General features: G+C 41.2%; 1 protein-coding gene across 4 annotated transcripts in view; it reads left to right on the top strand.

Annotated features, from left to right (window-relative positions):
* Positions 1-25308, top strand: part of zfhx3b (zinc finger homeobox 3b) — a 331901-nt gene that overhangs the window by 93034 nt on the left and 213559 nt on the right. For 2 of the 4 annotated variants that reach the window (XM_058089529.1, XM_058089531.1), the window contains exon 2: positions 4101-4252. The gene's annotated coding sequence lies outside the window, so the exon portion shown is untranslated. Of the gene's footprint in view, positions 1-4100; positions 4253-24682; positions 24722-25067; positions 25245-25308 lie in introns of those variants that run through there. The other 2 variants (XM_058089533.1, XM_058089532.1) reach the window with 2 other exon arrangements.

Here is a 25308-nt window from a genome sequence, read left to right as displayed (position 1 = left end):
ATGAAAAAGAGCAATCCTAGTGAGGATAAGCAGCATAGAAAATGGATGGATGAAGAGTGCAGATATAATACTTTTGGTTGTCATATGCCCAGTTGAATATTTGGTTTCCAGTCTGGATTTGAATATTGCTAACGTTGAGGATTTGTCACACATTTTCTGGAAGGCTATTCCAGATTTTGGCTGCATAGAACTGAAATGCAGCCTCACCATGTTTAGTCCTGACTTGAGGAGACCACTCCCTAACATGTCAGAGATATACTTTGGCGGAAGACACAAGCAAAGCTCTTTTAAAGTCTATTCTCTGAGCGACAGGAAGCCGGTGCAGAGACCTGAGTACTGGACGGATATGCTCATATTTCTTGGTTCTAGTCAGGACTCGAGCAACAGCATTGTGGATGTACTGCAGCTGTATTACAGCTTTAGAGAGTGCGGTGAGAAGGCTGTTAGAGTAGTCTAGCCTGCTGGAGACAAAGGCACGGATTAGTATCTCTAGTTTAGACACGACTCCTTTCATTTTGGCAATGTTTTAGTTAGTAAAAGCTGATGCTGATTTAATGTGACTGTTAAAGTTCAGATCTGAGTCCATGATTACTCCTATGTCTCTAAACTGATGACTGGGTTATAGAGAAAGCATCTCAAGGTGGCTAATAACACTTTGTCTTTGTTTATGTGGGCCAAAGACAATGATTTCAGTTTTGTGTGAGTTTAGCTGCAAAAAAGAATTACTTGGCTGTTTCATCTGACTTTTTTTTCGCATCGGGTGAAGAAACAGAATGGATTAAAGATGAAACCTGAAACCAAGCAAAGACCCGTACTTCTCTTTTCTTGCATCTTCAACTTTTATTTTTAATGGAAAATCTGGCCTGAGCTCGTTTACTTGGAAACAGCGCATATAAATGTTTCACAATTCAACATAAAAAAATAAAGTGGGAAGAAAATGGAACGGAAGGAGAGAAGGATAGGTAATGTGAGTGAGATTTTAATCTTAATAATTTATGAAGCAATCCCTCAATCTACCTTTTCTTTCTGTTGACTGGTGTTTGATGAAGTTACTGCATTTCATGCTTCATCTAGGTCAAAGTGGGGTGGAGTAGATGTACTACATTTTTTCATCACTCATAGTTTGGTCTCGACCCCCTGAATTTTAATTCCAAGACATTTTGAACAATTCTCAGCGCACTAATAGCATTAAACTTCTTGCCACAGGACCAGGCAATCAAGAAGCACGTCTACAAAGAGATGCGTTATTCTAGCATGAACGTGAACAGCAGCACCTATGCACGTATGTAAATATACTACTCACAAAAAGCTAGGCATATTCTGTTACATTGTTGTTATTTTAATCCAGTATCATTTTTTTGTGGTAAAATGGATATAGATATATGACTGGCTGGATAAAAAAATGTTTCTCCAAATGAAGGCATCCTAATAAACACCTTACCCCAAATAGACAGACTCTTCAGTTGAGCAAATAAACCCTTCCAGCTACTACTTGGAATTACAGCATCAACACTCAACAAAAATACACTTTGGTCTTTGCTTCCATTTTTCATGTGCTGACTTCAAAGATCTAAAACTTTTTGGCCTGTCTCTCTCAAATATTGTTCACAAATTTGTCTAAATCTGTGTTGGTGAGCATGTTTTTTGCTGACACGATCCATCCTTTCGTGTGTTATACGAAGATGCTGACTGCAGGAATGTTCACCAGAGCTGTTGCCCCTGAATTGATTGTTCATTTTGTATCATTTCTTTCATTTCTATCATATCCGAATTTGGTTGTACATCCAACCAGCCTGACAATCACAGACCACACCATCCCAGGACTGCAACATCTGTCTTATGTGACTGATAAGGATGTTCTGATCAATCAGCCATCGATCAAAATTGGACGATTTTTGTAAAAAGCATGTAATCGGCATATGCCGATAAATGCTGTTCAGAGCCGATCACAAATGATTGCCGTGCTGTGGCAAAGACTACGTGTCACTCACAATACACTTTATACACTTTTCTCAGACAGGCATTCACATTTTCTGTCATTTTTCTCTCTCAAAGTTCAAATTTAGTTTAAATTTTAATGATGGACACAAGGGTTTCTTGCATCCTATGGTAGATAGAAGAAATTCACTGCTGAATGCCTCATTCTGGGGCCGTTCGACTGTAGCGTTTTTGCATCCTTGTTAAAACATATCACTCCTGCTGTCGTCGTCCTTGCTGCTTCTTCTTGTTCTTCTATTGTTTATTGGCGGTTCACACAGTTAGTTTGCTCGGCAAGAAGGAAATCCATTGACATTGGTCTACAGCCAGTCAGGACAGTGAGCACAGTGGGCGCAGTACTTAGCCAATAAGGTCTGTAGTGGCTCTATATTTAGCCGGCTATTGTCTACTGTGGGTGATAATATGCTCGTACAGGCACATAAATACATAGCGAGACAAGTGGAGCTGCACATGTCCTCAACAGTATGCAACACCCTCTACTGGTAGCAGTGGTAAATACAATAGCAAACACATACAACAGTGCACCAATAGATCGTTGTAATACACCACAAGGACACCGAACACAATGCTCGTTCACATGCTGTTAAAAAAAATTGAACTTAACAGTTTTGCAAAACAGTGAATGTAGGGAGGGAACACTGTATTTACAAAAAGTCAACATGGCTGAGAATGTAGCGAAGCCCTTTGATGTACTTTTAAGTCGTGGCCCAACATGTACAGCAACATAGCCAGTCAAACCCAAACCACCCCTCCCAGGACTCTCTGCAAGAGACCGTTTCTCTTCCAAGGATCCACCACTTGAGCACAGCTCCTTTTCACTCCAGGTATCACATACGCTCCTTGGTCAACACTTGAGTGTTGACATTGTGTTTGAGGAAGCCTTCTGTGATAATTCCCTTGTATTGATCAGGTATCCGTGATGATAGCTGCTGAGAATGCGACCTGAATTCAATGTGCTTGCTAATAGAGGATTGAGGATACCACAATAGGGGTGAGGGGGTTGAGGCCCAGGGTTCATCAGAGGTGAAGGGTCCTCCTTCCCATCTGTAGTCCTGGGAGTCAAGTTCAGCCAAGGGGTCTATGAGGGACTGGAGGTCTGTGCGCCGTGTCCATCTGGATCAATCTGCATAGTGGGCCAGGCAGACTAAGACAGCCTGGAGATGATGTCTGAAGTGGGGATGCTTGATTTGGGAAATGTGATTTCTCTAAGCTATAGAGAACTCAACCGCTGGCCTTTATATTTGCTTAATGCAATGCAAATTGATTTTCAACATCATCATTGCCGCCTGTATCTCCCTGGTTTCATGTTTATTTGACTTAAAGTGTAAATGTAATGGAGGGCGGCAGTCAAATATTTCATTAAAATAAGACATGTTGATTTAAGTAATGTTGAATATTTAATTTGGAAACGTTTGCACATGTCACATTAATATTTTGCTGACTAGTGTTGTGTTTGCCGTTGGATGTTTTTCGCGTGTGTGTGTGTGTGTGTGTGTGTGTGTGTGTGTGTGTGTGTGTGTGTGTATGTAAAAAAAAAAAAAGGTATTCATGAGATTAGCCTGCACCCCAGTCCTCCCCAAAGGTTCAGGGGCCACATTGCTGCTGCTCATATGCATCTCTTTTATAGTCCATTGTGTGCAGTCACCATCCTCTCCCCTTCTCCCTGCTAGACTTTTGACCTTTTTTATTTGTCTGTCCATTTTCAGCTGCCTCACAAAGCTAACACAAATTAGACAGTGAACAGATGTGCGGTTAGCCGTCAGTAAATGCTAATGAAGGCCCCAATCAGACCGGGTGATGAAACACACAAAAAAAACATGGCACGCTTTCGTCATTCTTTTTGTGTTAGCTCAAATGCTAAGTCACCTCGAAGCTTGTGTGCGATCTCTTGACATGTAAGGGCGTGCATGAGATGGTGTGTCTGACTATTGGTGTCCCCCGGGCTACGCAAAAGCGTGCTGCTCTGCTGACAGTTCCCCCTCTTGTCGCTGCAGAGAGGCCTCTGTGTGTGCGATCAATCTCACGTGAGCCAGTCATGGTGCGGGCCCAGCACTGGATCTGACTCCCTCTCTTCTCTCCTCTTTCCTACCGCTCTCCTACAGCCATCCTTGGCTTGGCTCCGACTGTGGGACAGTAGGAGTACCACCTCGGGAGAGAAGGCGCCACATCCGGCTTCTTTCCAGGCGGATAATTGACGCAAACTACTACCAGGCCGCATGGATGTCTGACCCCGCCATTGCTCTGCTCCGAACGGGTATGTCACCCTTCCCCTGTTTTTTTAACAACTGTGTTTTGCTGAATGATTTGCTGACCAGCACCCACTCACACTTTCACTTTCTCCACTCTTCCCTTCTCTCTCTCTCGCTACCTCCCTCTCTCTCTCTCTTTCTCTCTCACACACACTCTCTCTCTTTCTCACAACACACACACACACACAGGCAGGCTACTGTGTAACTTTTTATAGTGTTTGCTTGAGCGAAGAAACCTCTTGATGTACGTTGTGTGGGTTTGCAGGTTTACAGGTGTAGACTTAGAGAGACATGTTTTGTGCTCTGAGGTGGCAAATGTCATGTTTTTGAAGTACAAGTGGGTTGTCTTTACTGCTCTGGGCTGTACGAGGTGCTTCTGCACCTCAGATCGACTCTCTCAAAGGTTACCGCGTTTCTCTCTTCTGTGATTTTTATGTATTTGATGTGCGATTCCTTGCTGAGAAAAGAAGTGGTGGGAAAAAAAGCCCAAAACAAAATGTGTGAACAACAGCGATGATTGCGAGGCAGTTAAATCTGTCTGACGGCTCTTTCGACATTTGTGCATTCTAGCTTGAGGTGAATCCTGAAATTTTACTTTTTCAAACATAATGTAGCATAAGGGTGGCAGGTCTCAGTGTTTACTCAACAGATTATCAGGGCTCATCTGACTTTATTTTATACATGACGTAGATTTAGAAAGTACTAATTCGGGCATGTTTATCAAGTGGCTACTTTTATGTTTGCATAAACCCACTTGACACTTTTTAGGTACACTTTACACAATCTAATGATAGAATCTCACAACTGCTCCTTTTTAGATTAGAAAGAATATTGGTTTAAATAACACTGTCAGAGATGTATTGATTTTGCAATGTTTATTATTATAGTTGGACTTTGCAGTGGTGTAGAGCTGAAAGACTTTGCACGATTTTGCCCCTTTCCTGTTGCTAAGTAGTTCACAATATTAGAAACACCTGACATTAGTTTTGAAGTTCCCCCCCCCCCCTTTTTTTTGTATCATTCTGTAGCATTGAGAGACTGAGTCCTGTTGGCAGGCAGCTCCTTCACAGATTGACAAAAAGAGGAAAAGGCGTTTCCTGGAAATGCCACTCTTTTTTTTTTTTTTTTCAATGAACACGGTCAGTACTGGAATTTATGGCAAGCAGCAGGCGCTGGCCAAAAACTCTCCACGGGAAGGAGGGGGTTCATTTATAGAGTAAAATGACCGCTTCTCTAAAATTGTAACCTTTTCCTTCTCTAGCACGAGCCAGTGTGTTCAAACTGTCATCAAGCAAGGTGCTGTATTATATTTTATTATATACAGTATTACTTAAATACATTTCCTTTATTAGATGAGGCTAAGTGGCCCATTAAGAATTTGTTCTAAACTTAATTTACATGTTCATATCCAGCAAAGCAGGAGGTTAATGGCTGACAAATTAACCCCTGCAGCATTATCTTACAAATGGCCTGCAGCATATGATAACCTATAATCAATATCACCAATTATGTGTCAGGAAGAAGCTATTGGCCATGACCTCGCTCTCATGTAGAGACCTTCTAAAGGAAACTGGATCTCTTACTCGTGTGCACAGTTCGAGGATGTCTTGCCCTTCTGATGTCATTACACACACCTGAGACCACCTAGCATGCTCGGTCACTCCTCTATCCTCTCTTCACCCCCTTCGTTGGCACCTCGCCTCTTTTTACATCTATCCTGATCTGATCTTCACCATTTAAAAGAAAGTCGCATTCAGTTTACATTTGCTTGTCCATTCAGCATCATGACATCTCACCAGTGCACACTTCACGTCAAAAAAACGGCAATATATTCTTTACCATTATTTGCATTGAATCCATTATTTAGCTTATCTTTGAACATTTATTTCTGTAGTATCATTCCATATGTGTGTTTGCATAAACTAGTCTTAGAATTTGCATTTTTATCAATTATATCATCAATTGAGGTTGTCAAAATCCTGGCATTCATATATATGACAACACTTCAATAATATGAAGCCTAGCTGCTCTGATGAACTTGTCTCTTTTTTAAACAGCTCCAACAGTTCTACAATCACAATTAAATGCAACATGTTAATTATGAAACAATGTATTTTAGATATAACTTTCTTATGGTGACAGGGGCACATGCAAGCAAGTTATTAAGACATCATTGTGCATAATGAACAAATAATATCGCTCACCATTTTCCTACTGTAAAATAGACTTCTATAGCTGAATAAGGATAGGCCTATGCATGATAAAGATTGTGTAATAATTAAATTACAGACATTGTGAGATATTATAAGAATACAAAATTTGATTATATATATAATTTGTTTTATTATTATTATATACAAGGTGTTTTAAATGGTAACGAATTATAAATATGTTTTTAAATGGTCATAAAAAAAACTCGTGCTTTTTTCTGTTGGGCTTCATCTGTTGGCCACTGGCTGCAGAGACCTTGAACTTCACCTCAATGGGCTGGGGGGTTTAAAAAAAGAAAAGTGGGGGGATGGGGGCGTCTGGTGGTAAGGGAGTTGGGGGGGGTCATCTGAGAGCAAAATGCCTCCATGTGACTGCTGTGACACCCACTGTACACGAGTGATGTTGCACTCACACTGTCATCAATGGATGCTTTGCTGGATTCATACATTCAAAAGAAAGATCTGATTCAGTGATTTCAATTGATATGAAAATTAAAACATATAAATGGGGAAAATGTCTGTTGACTGATCGTTAATAACACAACACATCGTTAACAAAAATGCAAAATGCAAATGTACTGTGCTTATTCCCGGCCATGTTTAGGCCAATTTCTCGTCAGAGTGTACTTGTAGTTGTGTTGCGTTCAATGACTTTGTTGTAATTCTGTCTTGATGTGGTTTCCCAAATGCTGATTGATTCTTGATCAAACGGGCTTCATTGCAGTAGATACACTTACATCCTGCATTGATTTTTCTATTTGCGTTGCACATATCACCTTTGCTTGCAGTGTAAGACTGCAGTGCAGGCCTCTAAATTAAATGTCCTTAATGCCATGACGCCATGGCTCGTCCTCGCTGTAAAATATTTTCATTTTGCGTTGAAAATAATAATAATAATAACAATCCCTATTATTAGAATGATTAGAATTGTTTTTTTTTTCATTATTATACGGCTGTTTTTCATTTTTATATAAAAAAACACCGCAGCTTTAAGATAAACACACGCTTCTAAAATGTATGCAATCAATCGATTACACGAATTACACTGCTTCGTTTTTACTTTGGAAAAATACAAAAACAGGTTCATTATTTAGCAATCCAAAAAGGATAATTCTGAAACTTTAATAGGCCCTCTGAAGCAACACTGACAAACGTTAGTATATTTAAAAAAACTAACAAATAATATGTTTGGTATTTTTTTTAGAATAGCTTAATACGGAAATATATTGCCTGTTTATTGTAAACTGCATGTGCGGCCGCCTGTTGCTTTAATAGCCTAATTGTCCTATTCATGCAAACAAGTGTCCTATTAGAATAGGATGAATGTTAAATAGACAAGATAAACATGTCACTCTTACTCGGATCGCTTGCCAAATTCCTCTACAACTGCCCCCTCTGCAGCAAAGCCAATTAATGCAGCCTATTAATCCGCAATGATGCCTAATTAGCCCCCATTAAGTGCTGAAGGAGGGGGCGGAGTTTTTGGGATACAGGGTGGGTGGCACTAATTGAAAATAAAGACACGCTCCTGTGTGTATGTGTGTGTGTGTGTGTGTGTTGTTAGACAACGGGGCTCTTGGAAGGCGGCAGCTTTCCTTGCATTCACATTCAAATGAGGGGGGGGGGGTATTTTGGCACGGACGCACGTGTCGACCCACTCACGCACGGCCTCCAGGAGGCTCTTTTGTGACGCTGACGTGTACGTTTAGGAGCTTATTTACTTCTTTTTGTTGCATTAGCACAATCTTAATTTTATTTCATATTTTGACGTCATTTTCGGACAAACGAAGGCAGTACGGCGCGTGTCGTGTGTGTGCGTGCGCGCGCATGCATACAATCGCGTGTGTAGTTTGCGGTGTATGGAAAAGAGGCTTCCATGCACCTGTCTCATTCTCGCTAGACGTGTTCACTGTGTGTGTTTGTATGTGTATGTGTGTGTGTGTGTGTGTGTGTGTGTGCACGCGCCTGACCGGCCACGTACGTCACATTTGAGACGCCTTTCCTGCGGCATTTGTCTTCTTTGTTGAATATGTGTGACCTAAATATGCATTCTATTGCCTGTGCTGCCTTTTCGAATTATGTCCCTTTAAAAGAAAAGCAATCTTAATTTCTCTCGTTTTGTCCTGATGCTGTGTACTTTGATGAGTGGGATGCTAAACATGATAAGGAGATGTCAATGAGAAGATCTTCTACCTGCCTTAGCAAGAAGCCTCTGTGTGATCCTGTCTTCTAATGTAATATTAATGCATGCAGGGCTTGCTTCATATCAGGGAAGGATCTCTCCAAAATTGTCCTCCACAGGGACCCACTTAGATGGAAGCACATATAGCAATGATCAGTCTTTTTAGCTTGCATATGAGAGGTATTATTCCACTTTATACTGTAAGTGACAAGCATTTGAAAAGCTTAGCTGCTGTAGGCCAGAAGATGTTGTTCTCTGTTAGGAATTCAAATGCTGGTTTCCAGCAACTACAAAAAAGCATGAAAAATTACTTGGATAATTCTGTACATGAATACTTTTATCTGAAATGCATGTGTTTGTGCTGATGTAAAATTAATATTATGTAAATTATGTATTTTTTTAAATAGCATTTAAGCAAATTAAGTATTATTACAGTATTTCATAGGCATCTAATGTGATGTAACATAACAATGGCCCATGTTATTCCTAAAAAAAAATTAAATTCAAATGAATTTGAATAAATACTTTTCTATTAATGAAAACAGGACAATTTAATTTCTTTTATTCACATTTCATAGGCATCGGAAATTGATTGAAAATAATAGTCAGCCTGGATCATCTCCATGCCTAGAAGGTACTGATTGTTCTGATGAGTTTGTTGTGGTCCAGCCCAGAAATGAGTCATGGATAATGAGGCATAAAGCAGCCGAGAAAGGGGCCTCCTCCCGAATAAATCCCAAATTATACCTCAAATCAAGTGAGCATTCACCATAAGGGCCACAAGGTCAAGTCCACAACCTCTGACCTCAGGGAGTCTGGCTCGGAGGTGAGCTCGGAGGATGAATGCTGCTGCTGTTGATGATGATGGAGAAGGAAGCGTCTGGGCCCTGCTTGCTGTCTGTCTCTGCAACCTGCTGTCCTCAGCCGCGCTCCTCCCTGCTTGATTTTAGCCAGCAGTCCATCTATTATTCAGCAGCCTTATTAAAAGTTATTTTCAAAGCCAGATGACCTGCCATTGGGGGGCCCTCTGAGTGGGCAGACAGGCTGCAAAACCCAAATGGACACAGTGAAGCTGCTAAAACACACAGGCTTGGAAACAAACACAAAACAGCGTCTGCATTATTAAGAGGCGCGCTTGCCATTGCAGAAATAAGAGCTCCTGAATATTTTACTATAGCACAGTTACAAATATAGATGAATGTTTAATTAAAGACAAGTCGGGCCACACAGGTAGGCACAGACTAAAAAACAATATTTTAGTTTAAGGTTCTAAAATAATTGCTTTTAAGAAAACAGACATGTGCTCTTCTAATTTGAATTAACAACAAATGGTAGCCACTTAATGTATTTGCCTGAATTTAGACAATTAAAATAAAATACTCAAAGGAAATCATTAGGCATTGGAAAACATATTAATTAAAAAATGAGAATATATCAAAATGCCTTCCCTGCTCCAACCATCCATACATGCAATCCAGCTATAGCAAGCAGAGTCATTTGTGCAAAATGATTCCACCCAAAAATAAATAAATTAAACGATATATACAGTATATTTACCAACATATAAATACATACATGTTCATGTGACATTGTCAAATCTTAAGTGTTATAAACAGCATTTAAAATATGAAAACATCTTACATATAACAAATAACACAAACAATTGAGAGCAGCCCTTAAAATGAATGAAGCCTCATCTTTTAATCATTTTCTTAGAAAGTAATTTGAATGTTAAAAAGCAGCTTTAAGCAGTTTAATTTATGCTCTTATCCTGAGGACATGGGCTTAACCTCTGTGTTGACATGGGCCTTGCTGCAGTCTGCGTGTGTACTTTTGAATATTCACATCTCGTTGAAGGAGTGTGACTTAACCTTTTCCCCCTTAATGCGCTGTGTGCACATGTACTACCCAGCTGTGTCCAGAGAGGGCTGGCCTATCATGGGACGATAGGTTGAGTTGGGGAGGGGGGTGTAGGGTGCAGAGGCGTATAGTGTAGGAGCAGGCCTGGGCGGAAAGGTCGAGTTTGTGGGGGTTGTGTGAGGGGGCAGGAGACAGGCGGGCTGGCCGAGCGCTGCAGCTTTGAACCTAACAGATGGTGAAGGTTAGGTGACGTCCCCTGGCCTGGCCTTTCCCCAGTAATTGAGGATAATTTGAGCAGCAAAAAGAGGAGGCCTGTCCACTGTCAGGCCCACAGAGAAGAGATGAGCTTAATATGAAAATGATGTTGCATTACAGCCGGCTTTGCCAGGCTGCCCGCTCTCCTAATCCTGGCCTGAGGCGGCGGGAATGAAGGAGTGTCACCCTGGGTCCAGGCGCCACGCCACGCACATGAATACATCTCAAGAACACCCCACCCCCCTCCCCGTGCACACACGCACCCCATTAGCCAACACTCTGCCAGGCCCGATTACACACTCCCACTCAGGCAGCATTCGGGGGGCATTTTAGGGATGCGTGCGAGTGGACCGACTTCACCTCTTATCCCATAAGAACAAAAGAGGTCCACAAAGGCCATCTGATACCTCCCTGTAGCCTCTCTAGTCGACTTCATCACCTCTTCTTGCAACCTATCCTGCTTCTGCTATTCTGCTATTACTTTGTGCTGTAGTGCTCCAAAAATAACATAGTAGGATGTAAAACTTCAGCATCCCTTGTAAAATAACTGGACTTTACCTGCAAGGTGCAACTGCAGGACCACAGTTGTCTCTTTGGAGCCACGAAAACATTTACAACTTATTGATCAGATCGTCAAGCTACGCATGTTAACCTGCGGAGCCTTGAAAGAAGTTGGTGGGGATATGAAGGCACCCCTGGGGAGCCTCTCACACATGCTTAAGCAAGCCATGACACACAGATGGCTTACAATGCAGCAATGGTGGCTACATCCCTCTTACTGTATGGCAGAACAGCGATGATGGGGGCTTATGCTTTTTTTTCCCACACAAAAATGAACACAATCACAGAAAATACAGCCGAAGACTTAATTGCATTTTTTATCCAATGCACTAATTAACTTTTGAACCTTTCTTTTAATTTTTTCTCACAGCCATGAAAACACACATCAAATTAACATGTTAATGTGCATTTTCAGTATTTCGCTACTTTTGTACCGTTCTACTGATTAGGCAACCTCTTTAACTCCATTTAATTAAAAGTGCTGCAGTCTGAAGTATAGGCTCTGAATGCGGGGATCCCACAGGTGTAGGGATCTCTACAACCTGCGCCATTGTCTTGTCGGTCTTGTCTGCCAGGAGCAGCGAGCGTTAAAGGAGCTCCACGACCTGTGACCTCTTCCTGTAACATGGCCTGCTGGAGAATCCCAGGGAGCTTCCTGGTCTTAGAGGAGGGTCCTCGTGTCTCTATAGTGGGTTCCATGCATCTATTCCATTTTTCTTAACATATAAGTATATTTTCAGAATAATAAGCACATTGTGAAAAGAATAGGTCAAAACTTGTTTTGGTAAAGGCAGAAGGTTTGATCCAGTTCTTGTACTGGAACTCATTATCTTGTGCAGGTGTACCATATGTTGTTTCAGTAGCTCACAGGAAAAAAAAAACATTTTTGGCAGTGGAATTTATTTGCTTGCTCACCAGGGGTATTTTTCCACAAGCTGTTTGCTCCGGTGGCAGATGTTATCTTGCATGTGTTCTTAATTTTACGAATACAAATACATGACAAAGGGAATGCGGTCCATCTTATTATCTGCTGATTATGTAACTTTTTCTATCTTTGCTTGAAGTGAAAAGAAACCCTTATTGTTCCTTTTGACCCCAAAGATCATGAAAGAAAGTATGTCTTTGAAAAGTAAAACAAAAAAATCCACTTTTAAATAAGATCAATTGTAAACAAACCCAGGGCAAGCCTTTGAAAGGCCCCGCCAAGAGATTTACCTTGCCCTGTGGCAAATAATATTTTTTGAACTGAGTTTAAATTTCAAGTGTCTTGGGTTTATAAGAAGCAGGAACAAAAGAAAGCCAGTCTCTGAGCAGCAAATATTATCTGCTGGCTGGCCAAGATGTCAAGTCTGCCTTTTGTTGTCTCAAATGCAGGGCCAGACCCTGTGTCTGGCAAATCCCAGAATAAAACACAAAATATAGACTTATTTACTTCAATTTAGTGGGATCACTACAAAAACCCCATCCTTATGCGCGGATGCAGAACTGATATAGATGCTGAAGTCTTTCATGATCTTTCATATATATTTAATCGTCAGCTCTCTGTTTTAATCGGTTTTAGAATTATTATAAAAAAATAATAGATGAGAGTGATATTGTACGCTATCAAAATGCACATTTTGCTGTAGGACTGAGAGAAGGAAGCAACATGTCCAATGTGGGTGTTTCAGGGTGACTTTCTCTATGTAATAACAGCACTATGAAAGCAAGTAATGGACCTTTCTTGGTGCCTTGATCAGTGTCATGATGAAAGCATATGGGAATGTGTCACAGGGGCCTGCTGTGACTTCCATTACTCCTTAATATCCTGCAATCTTTTCACTCTTCTCTCTCATTTGCTCCCAAAATCTCGGACTCTGACAACCTATACCTCCGCACATGCATTTGCACAGTAATTTTTCTTTCTACCCACTGCGACACATTTTGTGTTTTAGTTTGTTAGAAAAAGAATTCATGCATTTTTTTTTTAAATGAACTAAGCTTTTTAATGTGGGCAATTTCCTTGTGATGACTACAGCTCCCCTTTGCTTGCTGTTATTGCATGTTTTCTGTGATGGAGATATGAGGCGGGTACATGGTGAGGGCTTGCAACAACACCACTATCAACATTTTATTTGGATTTTTTTTTTCTCCCCCACCCATTCCCGATCCCATTCTTTAATCCCTCTGATGAAGTCTGGACTGACAGAGGCATGTTCAGGCAGACAGCAATTTGACTGCACCATATGAGGCTCTCACATGGCGGACGGCGGGGAGGAGAGGGCTCTGTCACCAACAGCACAGCCAGATGGAGGGGAAGAGATGACATGAAATTTCGAGCGAGCTCCGGCCCGATATGCCGCGGAACTCCTTTTAGCAATAAGATGTAAAAAAATAACTAAATGCAAACCTCATCGCAAAGCTTAGCTGTATACAGGTAAACAAATGAGCAAGGTACTCACACAGAAAAGCAGCCAGGTAGCCATACAAAATGGCGGTGAGCCGCATGCTGCTTTAAGCCCCTCCCTCTGCTGCAAGGATGTGATGCTGACACCCTGATCATGTGATTACAGAGGATGGAAAATAGCTGTGTGTGGATGCTGGTTACCTCCCAGACTTCCCCTGTTTATCTCTATCGCCTGGAGGAGGTATCTTTAAGAGCTGCACCAGTGTCAGGCGGAAGGACAAGCACAGGGATGTTTTATGTATACAGTAAATGTTATTTTCATAATATGCTTGTAACACTACTTTTATCATAGACTGGAGTCATTTAGTATCATATTTAAAGTCAGCTGTAACACAAACAATGATTAAACACACATAGACTATTGCTTTTTTTTATGAAACGATGAAATGCTGCAAAATAGGTGACTTTCTACAACCCACCAGCCTCATAAATAACCATTAATAACTATTTCAACATGCATTGTCTTGAGGTTTAAAATTGCATGTCATTAAATCAATAAAGCACATCTTTTATCCCAATTTAAGTAAATTTTATTTTAATGTTATGCAACCAAACAACAACCATAATATTGAAACATTAGTAATATCATAGGATTCACTGTAGTTCGTGCAGTATACATAATATATATCTTGCATTTTAAGGCCTGTGTTTTGCATATGCAGGCCAATATTGAGTTAAAGTAATTGTTTATTATCTTCTGTCTGGCTAGAGTAAAGGGTAATGCTTGAGACTTTAATAAACAATATTCAGTAGTTTCAAAATTCTTTCCATTAAAAAAAAAATTATTTTCCTGCCCCAAACCAAATAACTTCAGGCATAATTTATTCAAATGTGAATGTTAATTGATTAATTAAAAACATTATTTTTGGACATTACTTTTTATTAAAATGTAAAAAAAAAAAGGAACAAAATAAAATTCATATAGCCAGGTGTCACATTGTTTTCATTTTGACGTAACTGTACAAATAAATGTGCAATAAATCTGCCTTTTTTCAGTGATCATAGATGAGAGGCGTATATTTGAGGAAATATGTGTAAAGCAATTACATTCGGGTCAATAGACCGTGCCCACCTCTGTATAAGGAGAACTCTGCTGCCCTGTTTGTTTCCTTGATCTGCTTGCATTTTCGGTGCTGACCCAGCAACTTGCTTCTTAAATCTCCTACTGTTGTGTCCCATATACATAATGTATACATCTCTTGTCCTTTAGATATGTTTACTGCTGGAGAAATGTGGACCTCAGGAGGGTGCACTGCACTTCACTCTTGTCTCTGGGAGGAAGGGGATGTCAGTGAGAGCGGGTGGGGGCCACAAGATTACACTTAAGCTCTGATTGGGAAGAATGTAATTAAGGCGACACACAATACAGCCACGTTAAAAGAGAACAACATGGTGTTCTATTTGAAATATCGGCATATATCAGCTTACTTGCCAAAATGCGTTTTTAAAAAGCAATAAAAAAATCCTACTGAGTGATTGATGGTCATGTACAACCATGGTCCCAGCAGGTGCACATCGGCCACACATTTGAGAGAAGAACTATAGCGTGCTAGAGGTGATGTCTTCAGGAAGCTCATGTCAGTACATCAAGTGTCCCTCAGCAATGCAGAAACGCAGACCAGAGCTAAGGTTAGGAGGATCTGTACGGTGGTGGTTATTTGCTGAAGGGCAAGCTTAGACATCCATGGCTATTGATCCATCTATTGACTTCATTTGATGCTTCCTTTAAAGCGTACTGTCAGACTGCCAAGGACTGCAAGTGAAAGTATTTAGGGGTGGTCAGAGCTCTCATGTTTAATGTGCAACGTGATTAGTCTTGTGTTAACAGATCAACAAGGCCTGTCCATAACCTTTCCTCTTAGCGCCAATAGACTTTCCTTGAAGTCATTTAGCTTTCAACCGTACTGTGTTTTGTTGTAAAATGTGGTCAGATTGTGGTCAGAAGTGGCAAGGGACGACTGTATTGTATTTTTGCAAAATTTTCATTATACCTTTTGGTACAGTATCAGAGGAACGTGTGCTTAAAATCACTGTGGATGCTGCCCTGGACATTGAGTCGTTCCCTGGGTCTTGGGAGCTGTGAGGGTCTCTGAGGGGACAGCTTTGTGTGACACACACAGAGCAGCTGTTCTTCTGCATTTGCTGAGGCCAGTTTGGGATATGTCTGTCCAGACGTGATCTTTGACTTTTGAAGTTGATTAGAATGCTCCTCCAGCGGAGAGCAAATGCAAATGTCCGTAGTTAATTGTTAGAAACCAAATCTTATTCATCAGTTTATCACCTATAAATGTTGTAAGAATGCTGTATTATACTGTTAAACCATGGCAAATATTTCAGATAATGGGGTTTGCGCATTTGGAAGTGAACCCTGAAAAAGGTTTGGGATGACTCTGAATGCTGAGATTTTTTCCAACACCGGTTCACTGCGAGGCAGCTCTGGGAAATGGAAGCAAATAACATCAGTTTCATCATAAGAGCTAAATATGATGTGCTTCCATCCCCCAAAAAACCTTCACCTATTGCGGCTACAAGGCAGCTATACCTGGAGGCACAATCAGGTGCTCAAGAGTCTGGTAGTAGCCCTTGAGAGCAAGGGGAACACAATCCTTGAGCCATCTCCTGACCAAACCAAAAGCTGGACGGCAAGCTTCCCCCAGAGATTGCAACCACCATCCTGGTCCGGTTCATTAACGTGGTCAGCATCATAGAGCTCAACAGTTCTATGAGAGGACTCCACCAGAGAGGCCTTTAAATGAAAGAGAGTGCGCAACACAGTTCTGGCAGAAGATGAACAACAACAAGGAAGGAAGGTCAAGGTATACTCAGCTGAAGTAAGATGTTAGTGATTTGTGGCTTCCTCTACCATTGGGTAGGTGTTTCTGGGCCTGTCAGTGGGCCTATTATCGAAACACCAATGAAAGAGGGTGCCCACCCTTTACCCTGAGTGACAACACGGTGGGCGGGACAGTTTTTGGTCCAAGGTCAGGATCTCATTGCTCCCCCACCTTCCAGGCACTCGTTTACTGATGATCCACACTGTAGTTGGCTGCGTTCAATGAGGGTGTCACTATGATGTGTCCCAAAATGTACATCCTTCCCATGGCTGAATCCCCGCCTCACGTGATTACCATCACAAAGGACATTTTCCATCAAGTCCTGTGTATTTACGAACTTGTTTGGTTATTTGATCTTTGACCTAAAGCGGTCACATCTTCATGCAATTGTTTGGGAATGGGTTTTGTATAGTATACATATAAATGCAGTTGGATTAATCACCACACAAATCCCAGGAACTGACCTTAAGTAGCTCATAAATTTGTAGTAGTCTCTCCATCGCTCGTTCTCTCTCCATCTTCTCCCCCCAGTGCCCCTCTTCCCTCTCTATGAAGAAGCGTGAGATCCTGCAAAGCTACTCCCTGCTGTCCACCTGCAGGCTGTCTATGGGGAACTAACGCTCGTCTCTGACCACCTCAATAAAACTCAGTCGCATGCATCATTCACAATTTCTCTAACTATGTTCACACCTCATAGTGTGACAGGCTATGTCAAAATCCAGATTAGGCGATAACAGTCAAACTGAACAGGTTTCTCCATGGATTATTTATGTGCTGGAAGCCATCCAGAATATTGATTTCTATCACATGAGGAAACTTGACATTGTTTAAGTAAACAATGTGTGAGAACTGTATGGAACTGTCTGTATAATTGACAGACAGACTGGACACTGCATTCCCCATACGTAAATACTCTTGGTTCAGCCCCGGGACCCAAACTTACTAAAATGCATCAGATATTACGGTAAACATGAATCAAAAAGCTGACTTTTCAAAGAAATGTGGGCGAAAAACTGATTTGATTATGGCAATTGTCATTCAATTGTTGTCTGATACAGTGATGACTACCTCCTTGTGAAAGTTTCTCTAGGCCCAACACAGCCTCATGCATTAATAAAGGCTGTTTTGGGTGTGTCTTATTAGCTGTAATGTGCCTGTCTGGTAATCCTTGTCTGATAGCAGCAAAGCACCACTCCAAGAGTGAAGAATGAACGACACACAGCCAGTGTTGTGTTTCAGTATTGCTGTGCATTGTAAGGATACCGAGGCTAAATTTATATTGATCTGAATTTGATAATGATTCTATTAGCTCTATTAAATTTGTACATATTCGAGGTCCAGTTACACACAGTTGAAAAAAAACGGCAAAGAAAACAAATTAGTGTGTAAAGGGTGGATTGTGTTGCATGTAATGTAAGAAGGGATGCGTCAGAACAGCTACTGTACAGCAGAGAGCAAGAGGACTTTTTGCATGTGTGTGATTTTGCTTGATTATATTTCATGTTGGTTGAATATTGTGTGTGTGTGTGTGTGTGTGTGTGTACAGAGCTCTGCGTATTATAATTTAAAATAACACTTGCACTACACAGTAATGAACAAACACCGTTATTATGTTCATAAGTGCCAACATTTTAATACAGATGTTGCACTGGAGCTTACTTATACAAGTCTACCAATAGCAATGGCAGTATTTGCAATTTGAACAGTCACTTAACAGAGGCCACTGGGTTACTTATTATTTACTCACTGACCAATTATTGGCACTTCACTGACACTGGTCGTTGCAGTCTGCCAATACCTGACTGTTACCCTCATGGCCAGACAAAGGTTATTATCAGGGGTCGAGACCACAGTGTGGACCTCTGGGAATATGCTCTTCAGTGGCTCAACAGGCTGGAGATAGGTCAGGTCAGTGCCCTCCACTGCCAATCACTTGGTCAGTTGCCGGGCTGTCAGTAGCCCAATTTTACAGCACCTAGATGTTAATTTATGTAAATTGTGCATTATATAGTGTTTTTGATTTTGCTACCAAGTAGCAAACATTGTCAGAAGCTTAAACGTCAGCTACGTATGTGAAATACTACAATACAAACTGGTCTTTAACACACATTTACTTTAAAAAAAAAAAAAACATTCTTATTCTCAAGGAAATTGTCTTTGAATATATTTGATAGCTGTAGGAACGGTTGTGGAGAACTAACAAGTGTTTTTATTCCGTCTGGCAGCAAGACACTGATGAATTGTCGGGCAAACACCAATTTGGATCATATGAATGTGTCCCTCTAATGTAATGGACATTGGATACAAAGGGGAATTAACATAAGACATTTTCCACAGACCAAGAAAAATATAATTCATGCATAATTGATTGAGTCATGATTGCCTGCGTTTACCGTCATTTTTCTGTGGTGAGACAAATCCTTTCCTCTGGATGTTTAGCCTAATGGATTTGGAGGATATTTAATTTAGGCCTGTCCACCAGCATGTATGGAGCTTGGTAACGCTTTGTTTTCTAACATGTATGGCCTCCATGTATCAATTAAATGACATTAATTTACCATGTAAAAGGTCCAAGCTGGCTAATTCTTTGATCAACTTATTTAAATGTGAACTAATGTTCCTTGATGCAGGCCAGAAGAAGGCCACTATCGACAATCCTTCATATTATGTTTGATATAGTTCAGGATTGTCCAAACGTTTTCCACTGAGGGCCATGTAATGAAACGTCATTTAATCCAATGTCATTATTGGAAATGGATTATTCATACAGCATAGGGTGCCTGGTGGGATACATTGTGGTCTTTAGAATTGTAAGTGTCTAGCCCAAGTCCACTTTTGTTATTTTGCATAAAAAAGTCATCAGAACGTGCTATGAGCTATGTTTTGCAGCATCGCATACAATGTGAGCCAAACATGGCTGCTCCCTGCTTCATTATCTCACCCTGGAACCCTCCACATCACCCTTCGCTCCAGCCTGCTGGGCCCGCCGTCACCGCCGTCGCACTGGCCACTCGGCTGAAACGAAAGGCAATGAACTCCAAAACATGCCGTTCATCTTCCAGATGGAGTGATTTACTGATTTAGCATGGGCGCCGCACCCCCCCTGCCTCCACCCTTCCGTAGACCAGATCTCCCTTCTCCACTGAATAAACATTTATTTTCTTTAACATGATGTTCTGATATTTAAAAAAAATAGAAATCAAGCAGTCTAAATGAATTTCGAATGTTCGGTGCATCACTCACTGATGGGTAGAATATAGAAAAATGACAGTGGTGAGGCAGGGGGCGAGTGTTTGGAGGGGGGGCGGTGAATATATACAGTATGAGCAGGCTGGAGCTCTCAGAGGGGACAAGAACAGCAGTCAGGTTTGCATTTTCTTGCTGAGTTGCACATAACAGGGGCAGGGTCACCGTTATTTGTATTTTTCTATTTTCCTATTTTTTATTACCTTCCATCAAAAGTGTGCTGTTGGAGAGCTGCCTTTCACTCTTGTAATTTTCTCATCAGTCAGATGCAGCCACATGTCTCTTCTCATCTACCCCATCATTTGTCTCTTCAATAATAGGCCTTTACATCTGCATACTGAATTGAGTGAAGGGGAAAAAAGGGATCCAAAAGAAGACATTTGCAAGAGAGATATACAGAAAAAGAAGGTGCCATCATAGGTGGGGGTTGGGGTATGAGAGGTGACCTTCTTCTTACTGCTTACTTACTGTTTGCATGCAGCCATGTTTGAGAGGGAAACCATTTTTTTGGGCTCCTCATTATCACTGTATTTGATATTCAGCTGTGCAGGGAGGTGCTGGTCACTGTTCCACCCTCACTTTAAGGGGGTGTTTTATGTTCGCCCATGGTCATGTGTGTGTGTGTGTGTGATGCATGAGGGAGGGGTTGCAATTGGGTAGCAGGGGGCACTCAGGATGAGACAAAAAAGACCCTTGGGTTGGAGGCCAGAGCTCAAGTTCATCACTGCAGACAATGGCTAGCTCCTCACAAAGCAATTGGCCTCTCGCTAATGTTGGCCTCTGTTCTGTAGCACCATCGCATCGGCCGCCATTTCAACACCTTTGCTCCGCAGTACAGTTAATGTCATTGCGTTACTTTTACTTCGAACCACTACACCCGGGTGGAAATACTGTGTTTACTGTGCATTATAAAGAGAGAGGTGCTTTTTTTTTCTTGCCATGCCCACAGGGTCAGACTGTTCTGAGTACGATACACGGTGACAGTGTAACCACTCACACACATTTTACCAGCACTCACAACCCCCGCAAACCACCACTACCTCCTGTCCTTCTCCCAACCTAACCCCCCCCGCCCACCCCTCCCCTCTTTACACCCCCTCGCTGGGACATCTGCTCCCCCAGTGTAGCCGCCATTGTGATGCTCAACACTAACAGGGGTTTTAGCCACTGGTGGTGTGAAATTAAACAGCCACCTCGTCCCTTGATGATAAGTGGCGTCCTGTCTTCATGCTGCAGCTATCTCCCCGTCACACAGCACAAGGTCGTGCTTTCAAGGGTGATCATGGGAATTACGGTTCACTATTGTGAAAAAAGAAAAATAACATGAAGGAGAGGCGGTTGAAACTATCTTGCTTGGAAGCATTTAGATTTTGTTGTTCGCCCCCCCTTTCACTGTCAAATCTAACATCTGATAGCATATCGGATGTGAATTTTTACAGCGTATTTTAAATATAAAAATTAACTCACAAGGTTAAATCTTATAGTGGAAATACTCACTATAATAAAGCCACAGATGATTTTTTTTCAAAAACAAATTAGGCTCACAAAAGAAATGAACCAACGTTTTCTTGAAGGCAAATTATCTTTTTAAAATTAAAAAGTTAATATTTCAGTATTGCCATATATTTTTAATTCATCCTTTGCATTTTTGCAGATGTAATGTATCCTTCCACACTGATTTCCCTCAACAGCCTTGATGAGTACGTACTTCACATGTGGATTAAAGCACTCAATTCTAAGAGGGAAAATGAGTAATAATTCAGAGATATTAATAAAACATAATAATGTCGTTCAGGAACATCTAAAGTCACAAAAAAAAAAACAAAAAGAGAAGGAGGATTGTAACTACAGTTATGGTTAATGATTTTTGACGGTGTCAGGAACGGAACGGACACAACTTTGACGGGGGTGTTTGATGTGTGTCATCATGGAGGGACCAGGTGAAGGTTCGGTGTCCAATCACTCATGGGTTTTTAGTTGAGTTAACATATTAGCCTTTTTACACAATTTTTACAGCTCCTCTATCTGTAACCTGCACAGGTAAAGGGACGGCGTATATGACAGCTGGTTCTATATGCGTGCGTCCCCATCTCATAAGCTATCGCTTTCCTCTCCATTCATCCACCTCCTCTCAATTTAAGAGTTATATAAATTATATATATACGTTATATAAATGCTTTTCAAAATAACATTCCCATCATTATGATATTATTAAAATGATGACGATGAACTGTTAATGCCACCAGAGTCATTTTCCAGTTCTGCTTAAGATCTAATGGTGGTGATAGAATAGGCTGGCTGGGCCCTGGGCCACATCATTTCCTTTTGCAGGTAGAATGGATGGGCGTCCTTTGGCTGAGGACCAAGTTGCTCTCCAACATTGGGATTGACACACTGATGGAAACCTGTATTTGGGAAAGGCTGCATGGTAGATTATCGCATAGCAAATCATAGCTTGTGCTTGAATCTTGAGTTTTGAAATTAAGTTGTGGCGTTTGAGGAAGTAGACGAGTGGATATTGAGTTTTAGATGATTATGTAGTATATTTTATAAAAATGCTATGCACTGACTCAAAATCAGCGTCAGTGTAGTAGTACACACTGGTGTCTTTTGTGCAGATGGTGCGGGTTTGATTCCAGGCCAGTGAACACCTGGCAATTGGAGATGTGTCCAGTGTCGGTCCCAGGCACAGATACAAAACATTCCTTGACTGTTGTGAATCCCGAGTGGAAAAGACAAAAATGCTGAGACAGAAAAATATACCAAAATATACCATTGCTGGGGCCAAATGTAATATTTTAATTAAATACAGTTTTCTGTCGCAATCAACACGTAGCTGGGATATAGTTATTAGTACACATAGTACACATTAACAGAAATTCTATCTTTTTAAATGATTACCTACAAAACAGCACAACTGGTTTTGAGGTCATGTCATATGTTGTTTTAAATGTGTTTCTGGGTCTTTAGTCATGACCCCACAGCCTTTTGAGTCTTGCTTGCACTAAGGCTCTATCCACATGGAAACCTTTTCTGGTCAAAAACGGCTATTCCAACATCATGGACACAATCTTGACACACAGAGAACGCTTCTACTTCCTGTATACAAAAACAACACCATCAAAGCCTCTATTGACGGTCTATAAAGGACATAAACATTTTTCTGTCTTTCACCACATTAATGAGATGGTTAGTATCCTCCTTGCTCCAAAAATGTGCAGTTTTGCGTGCCGACATGTTTTCAAATTCAATACTTCCTGTCAAAGACCCAAGATTCCTTTCGAATGGAACATGCCCAGAACACAAATCAATATTCCTTTCGATGGGGATATCCCATGCTCAATATTCAGGTTAGAAAATCAGTATCCCAGGGGTAATATTCATTTTAAAAAGCGGAATATGAGCATATTAGGGTTTTTCAAAAGGCCTATTTGTGTTTACATGGGCGTGCGCAACCCGGTTATTGTTAATATTCTAATATTTGACTGCATGTAAAAGGTAGCCAATGATCCGTTGCCCTCTGGATGCAACTTGGTAGTCAACCGGGACTGGATGGACCTGAATCCTTTTCAACCCGCCATGTTTCTTCATTTTCATTATACAACAGTGTACTCTAAAACTTATTTAATTAACTGCTACATTAATAATTAAATGAAAGAAAGGTTATAATATTTTATGATACAAATTAACCTGGTACATTTTTTAAAAATCCCTAAAAGTCTGAATTTAAACTTTAATTGAAGCAGATAATGTCCTGAATGGTTGTGAATAATGAATCTCATGTGATAAAAATGATTAAGATAAATGATTAAGATGTCGCAAAATTAACTTTTGTGAAATGATTACAATAATAACTGTCTTTGTAGGTGATGAAGATGAGTGTTTTTTTTTTTAATTCCAGATGCAATAATGTTTTAAACAATATTCTTTATTTCATGTCTCATTTGGATTATGATGTTTTGACCAGTGATCTGGTCTGGAAAATAATGCACTCTCTTTGTTACAGTACTGCAGCAGTTTCTTATTCTTCTTATTTTATCTATTTTTATTTTTCTTATTTCTCTGTCCTTCACACACACACACACACCTACACACACACACACACACACACACACACACACACACACACACACACAAATTGTAATAAATTGAAGTCATTGTGATGAAAAAAATGAATGGCACTGTGATTTGGGCTGGCTTTGAGAAGCCAGCAGTGATGCCCTCAAGTATCACCCTGGATGATAAGGCAATCCCAGTCTCTGAATAAATAAATGCATTAAAAATCATACTCTATGTGTTTTCCCCACCTCCCCTCAGAACCCTACTATGCCGAATTCTGATCCCTGCTCCCTCCACCCACAAGCTGACATATCACTAATACACCCCTTCGTTGCTGATGCAGCCACCAATACTGTCCCTGCCCCCCCCCCCCCCCAAGCCACCCCCCCCCTTTACTGGCATGAGAAAAAAAATGAATGCAGCTTTGTAATAAATAATGTATATCACTAATACACATTCAGGTGGAGTCAGTCTTTGGCCCCCATCACTTGCACACCCAGGGAAAGTGAAATATTGAATCATGGATGGGGAGTGGAGGGAGTCCAGTGACGACCCAAACAACGAGCCTTATAGCGCCAAAGAGTGAGAAAGAGAAGAAGAGAGAGGGAGTAGAAGAAGATGGAGGGGCAGGAGAGGGAGAGAGTGGCAAGCATATTATAACTCATCCATGTGGATCACCCTAGTAGATTGGGAGCAATCCCTTGTTGAAATTGTCTTCTAAACACTTTGAGAAAGAGAAGGAGACGGGACGGAGCGGCCAGCCCATCTCAAGTGTTGCTGTGTGTGTGTGTGTTCTCACACTGCCCACTGTCCCAGCTCAGGTAGAGACACCTCTGATAGACTGCTGCTTGTGTGTCCATTTCAGTTTGTCTATTTGTGTATGTGTATGTGTGTGTGTGTGTGTACTGCCTTGTGAGCCAGGCATGCAAGCAGCCGGCTAGTGAGTGTGTGCACGTGTGTTGGAGCGAGAGACAGAGAGAGAGAGAGAGAGAGAGAGACTCTGTGTGTGTGTGTGTGTGTGTGTGTGTGTGTGTGTGTGTGTCAGGAAGAGGGGGTATTATGCACCCTGGATGTTGCCTTGTGCTTTAAACAGCTGCCTACAAGCCCAGGTATTGCGCTCCGGCTTCTAAATAAGCAGCATGTTCATGGTCCCCCCTTCAGGACAGCAGGTTCGGCTGCAGAGTGTGAAATCAGACTAATACAGATGCGTGGGGCTTGAAGCAGGAGCACGAGGCGGCTCCTGTGTGACTTACTGAGGCTAGAGGTGTAGAGGACCAGAAGGACAGGAAAAAAAAAAGAGAGAGGGGACTGTAACGGCATAGAGGGGGAAAAAGAGACAGTAAGGTCAGTAAAACCTTTTTGTAATGTGTGCTGTGTGGAAGTCAGTCTACTTTGGAGCTGCGGCTGA

Source organism: Doryrhamphus excisus, chromosome 12, assembly GCF_030265055.1.
Source record: "Doryrhamphus excisus isolate RoL2022-K1 chromosome 12, RoL_Dexc_1.0, whole genome shotgun sequence".
In the NCBI taxonomy this organism is placed as follows: domain Eukaryota; kingdom Metazoa; phylum Chordata; class Actinopteri; order Syngnathiformes; family Syngnathidae; genus Doryrhamphus; species Doryrhamphus excisus.
This window is presented reverse-complemented; position numbering and strand designations above follow the sequence as displayed.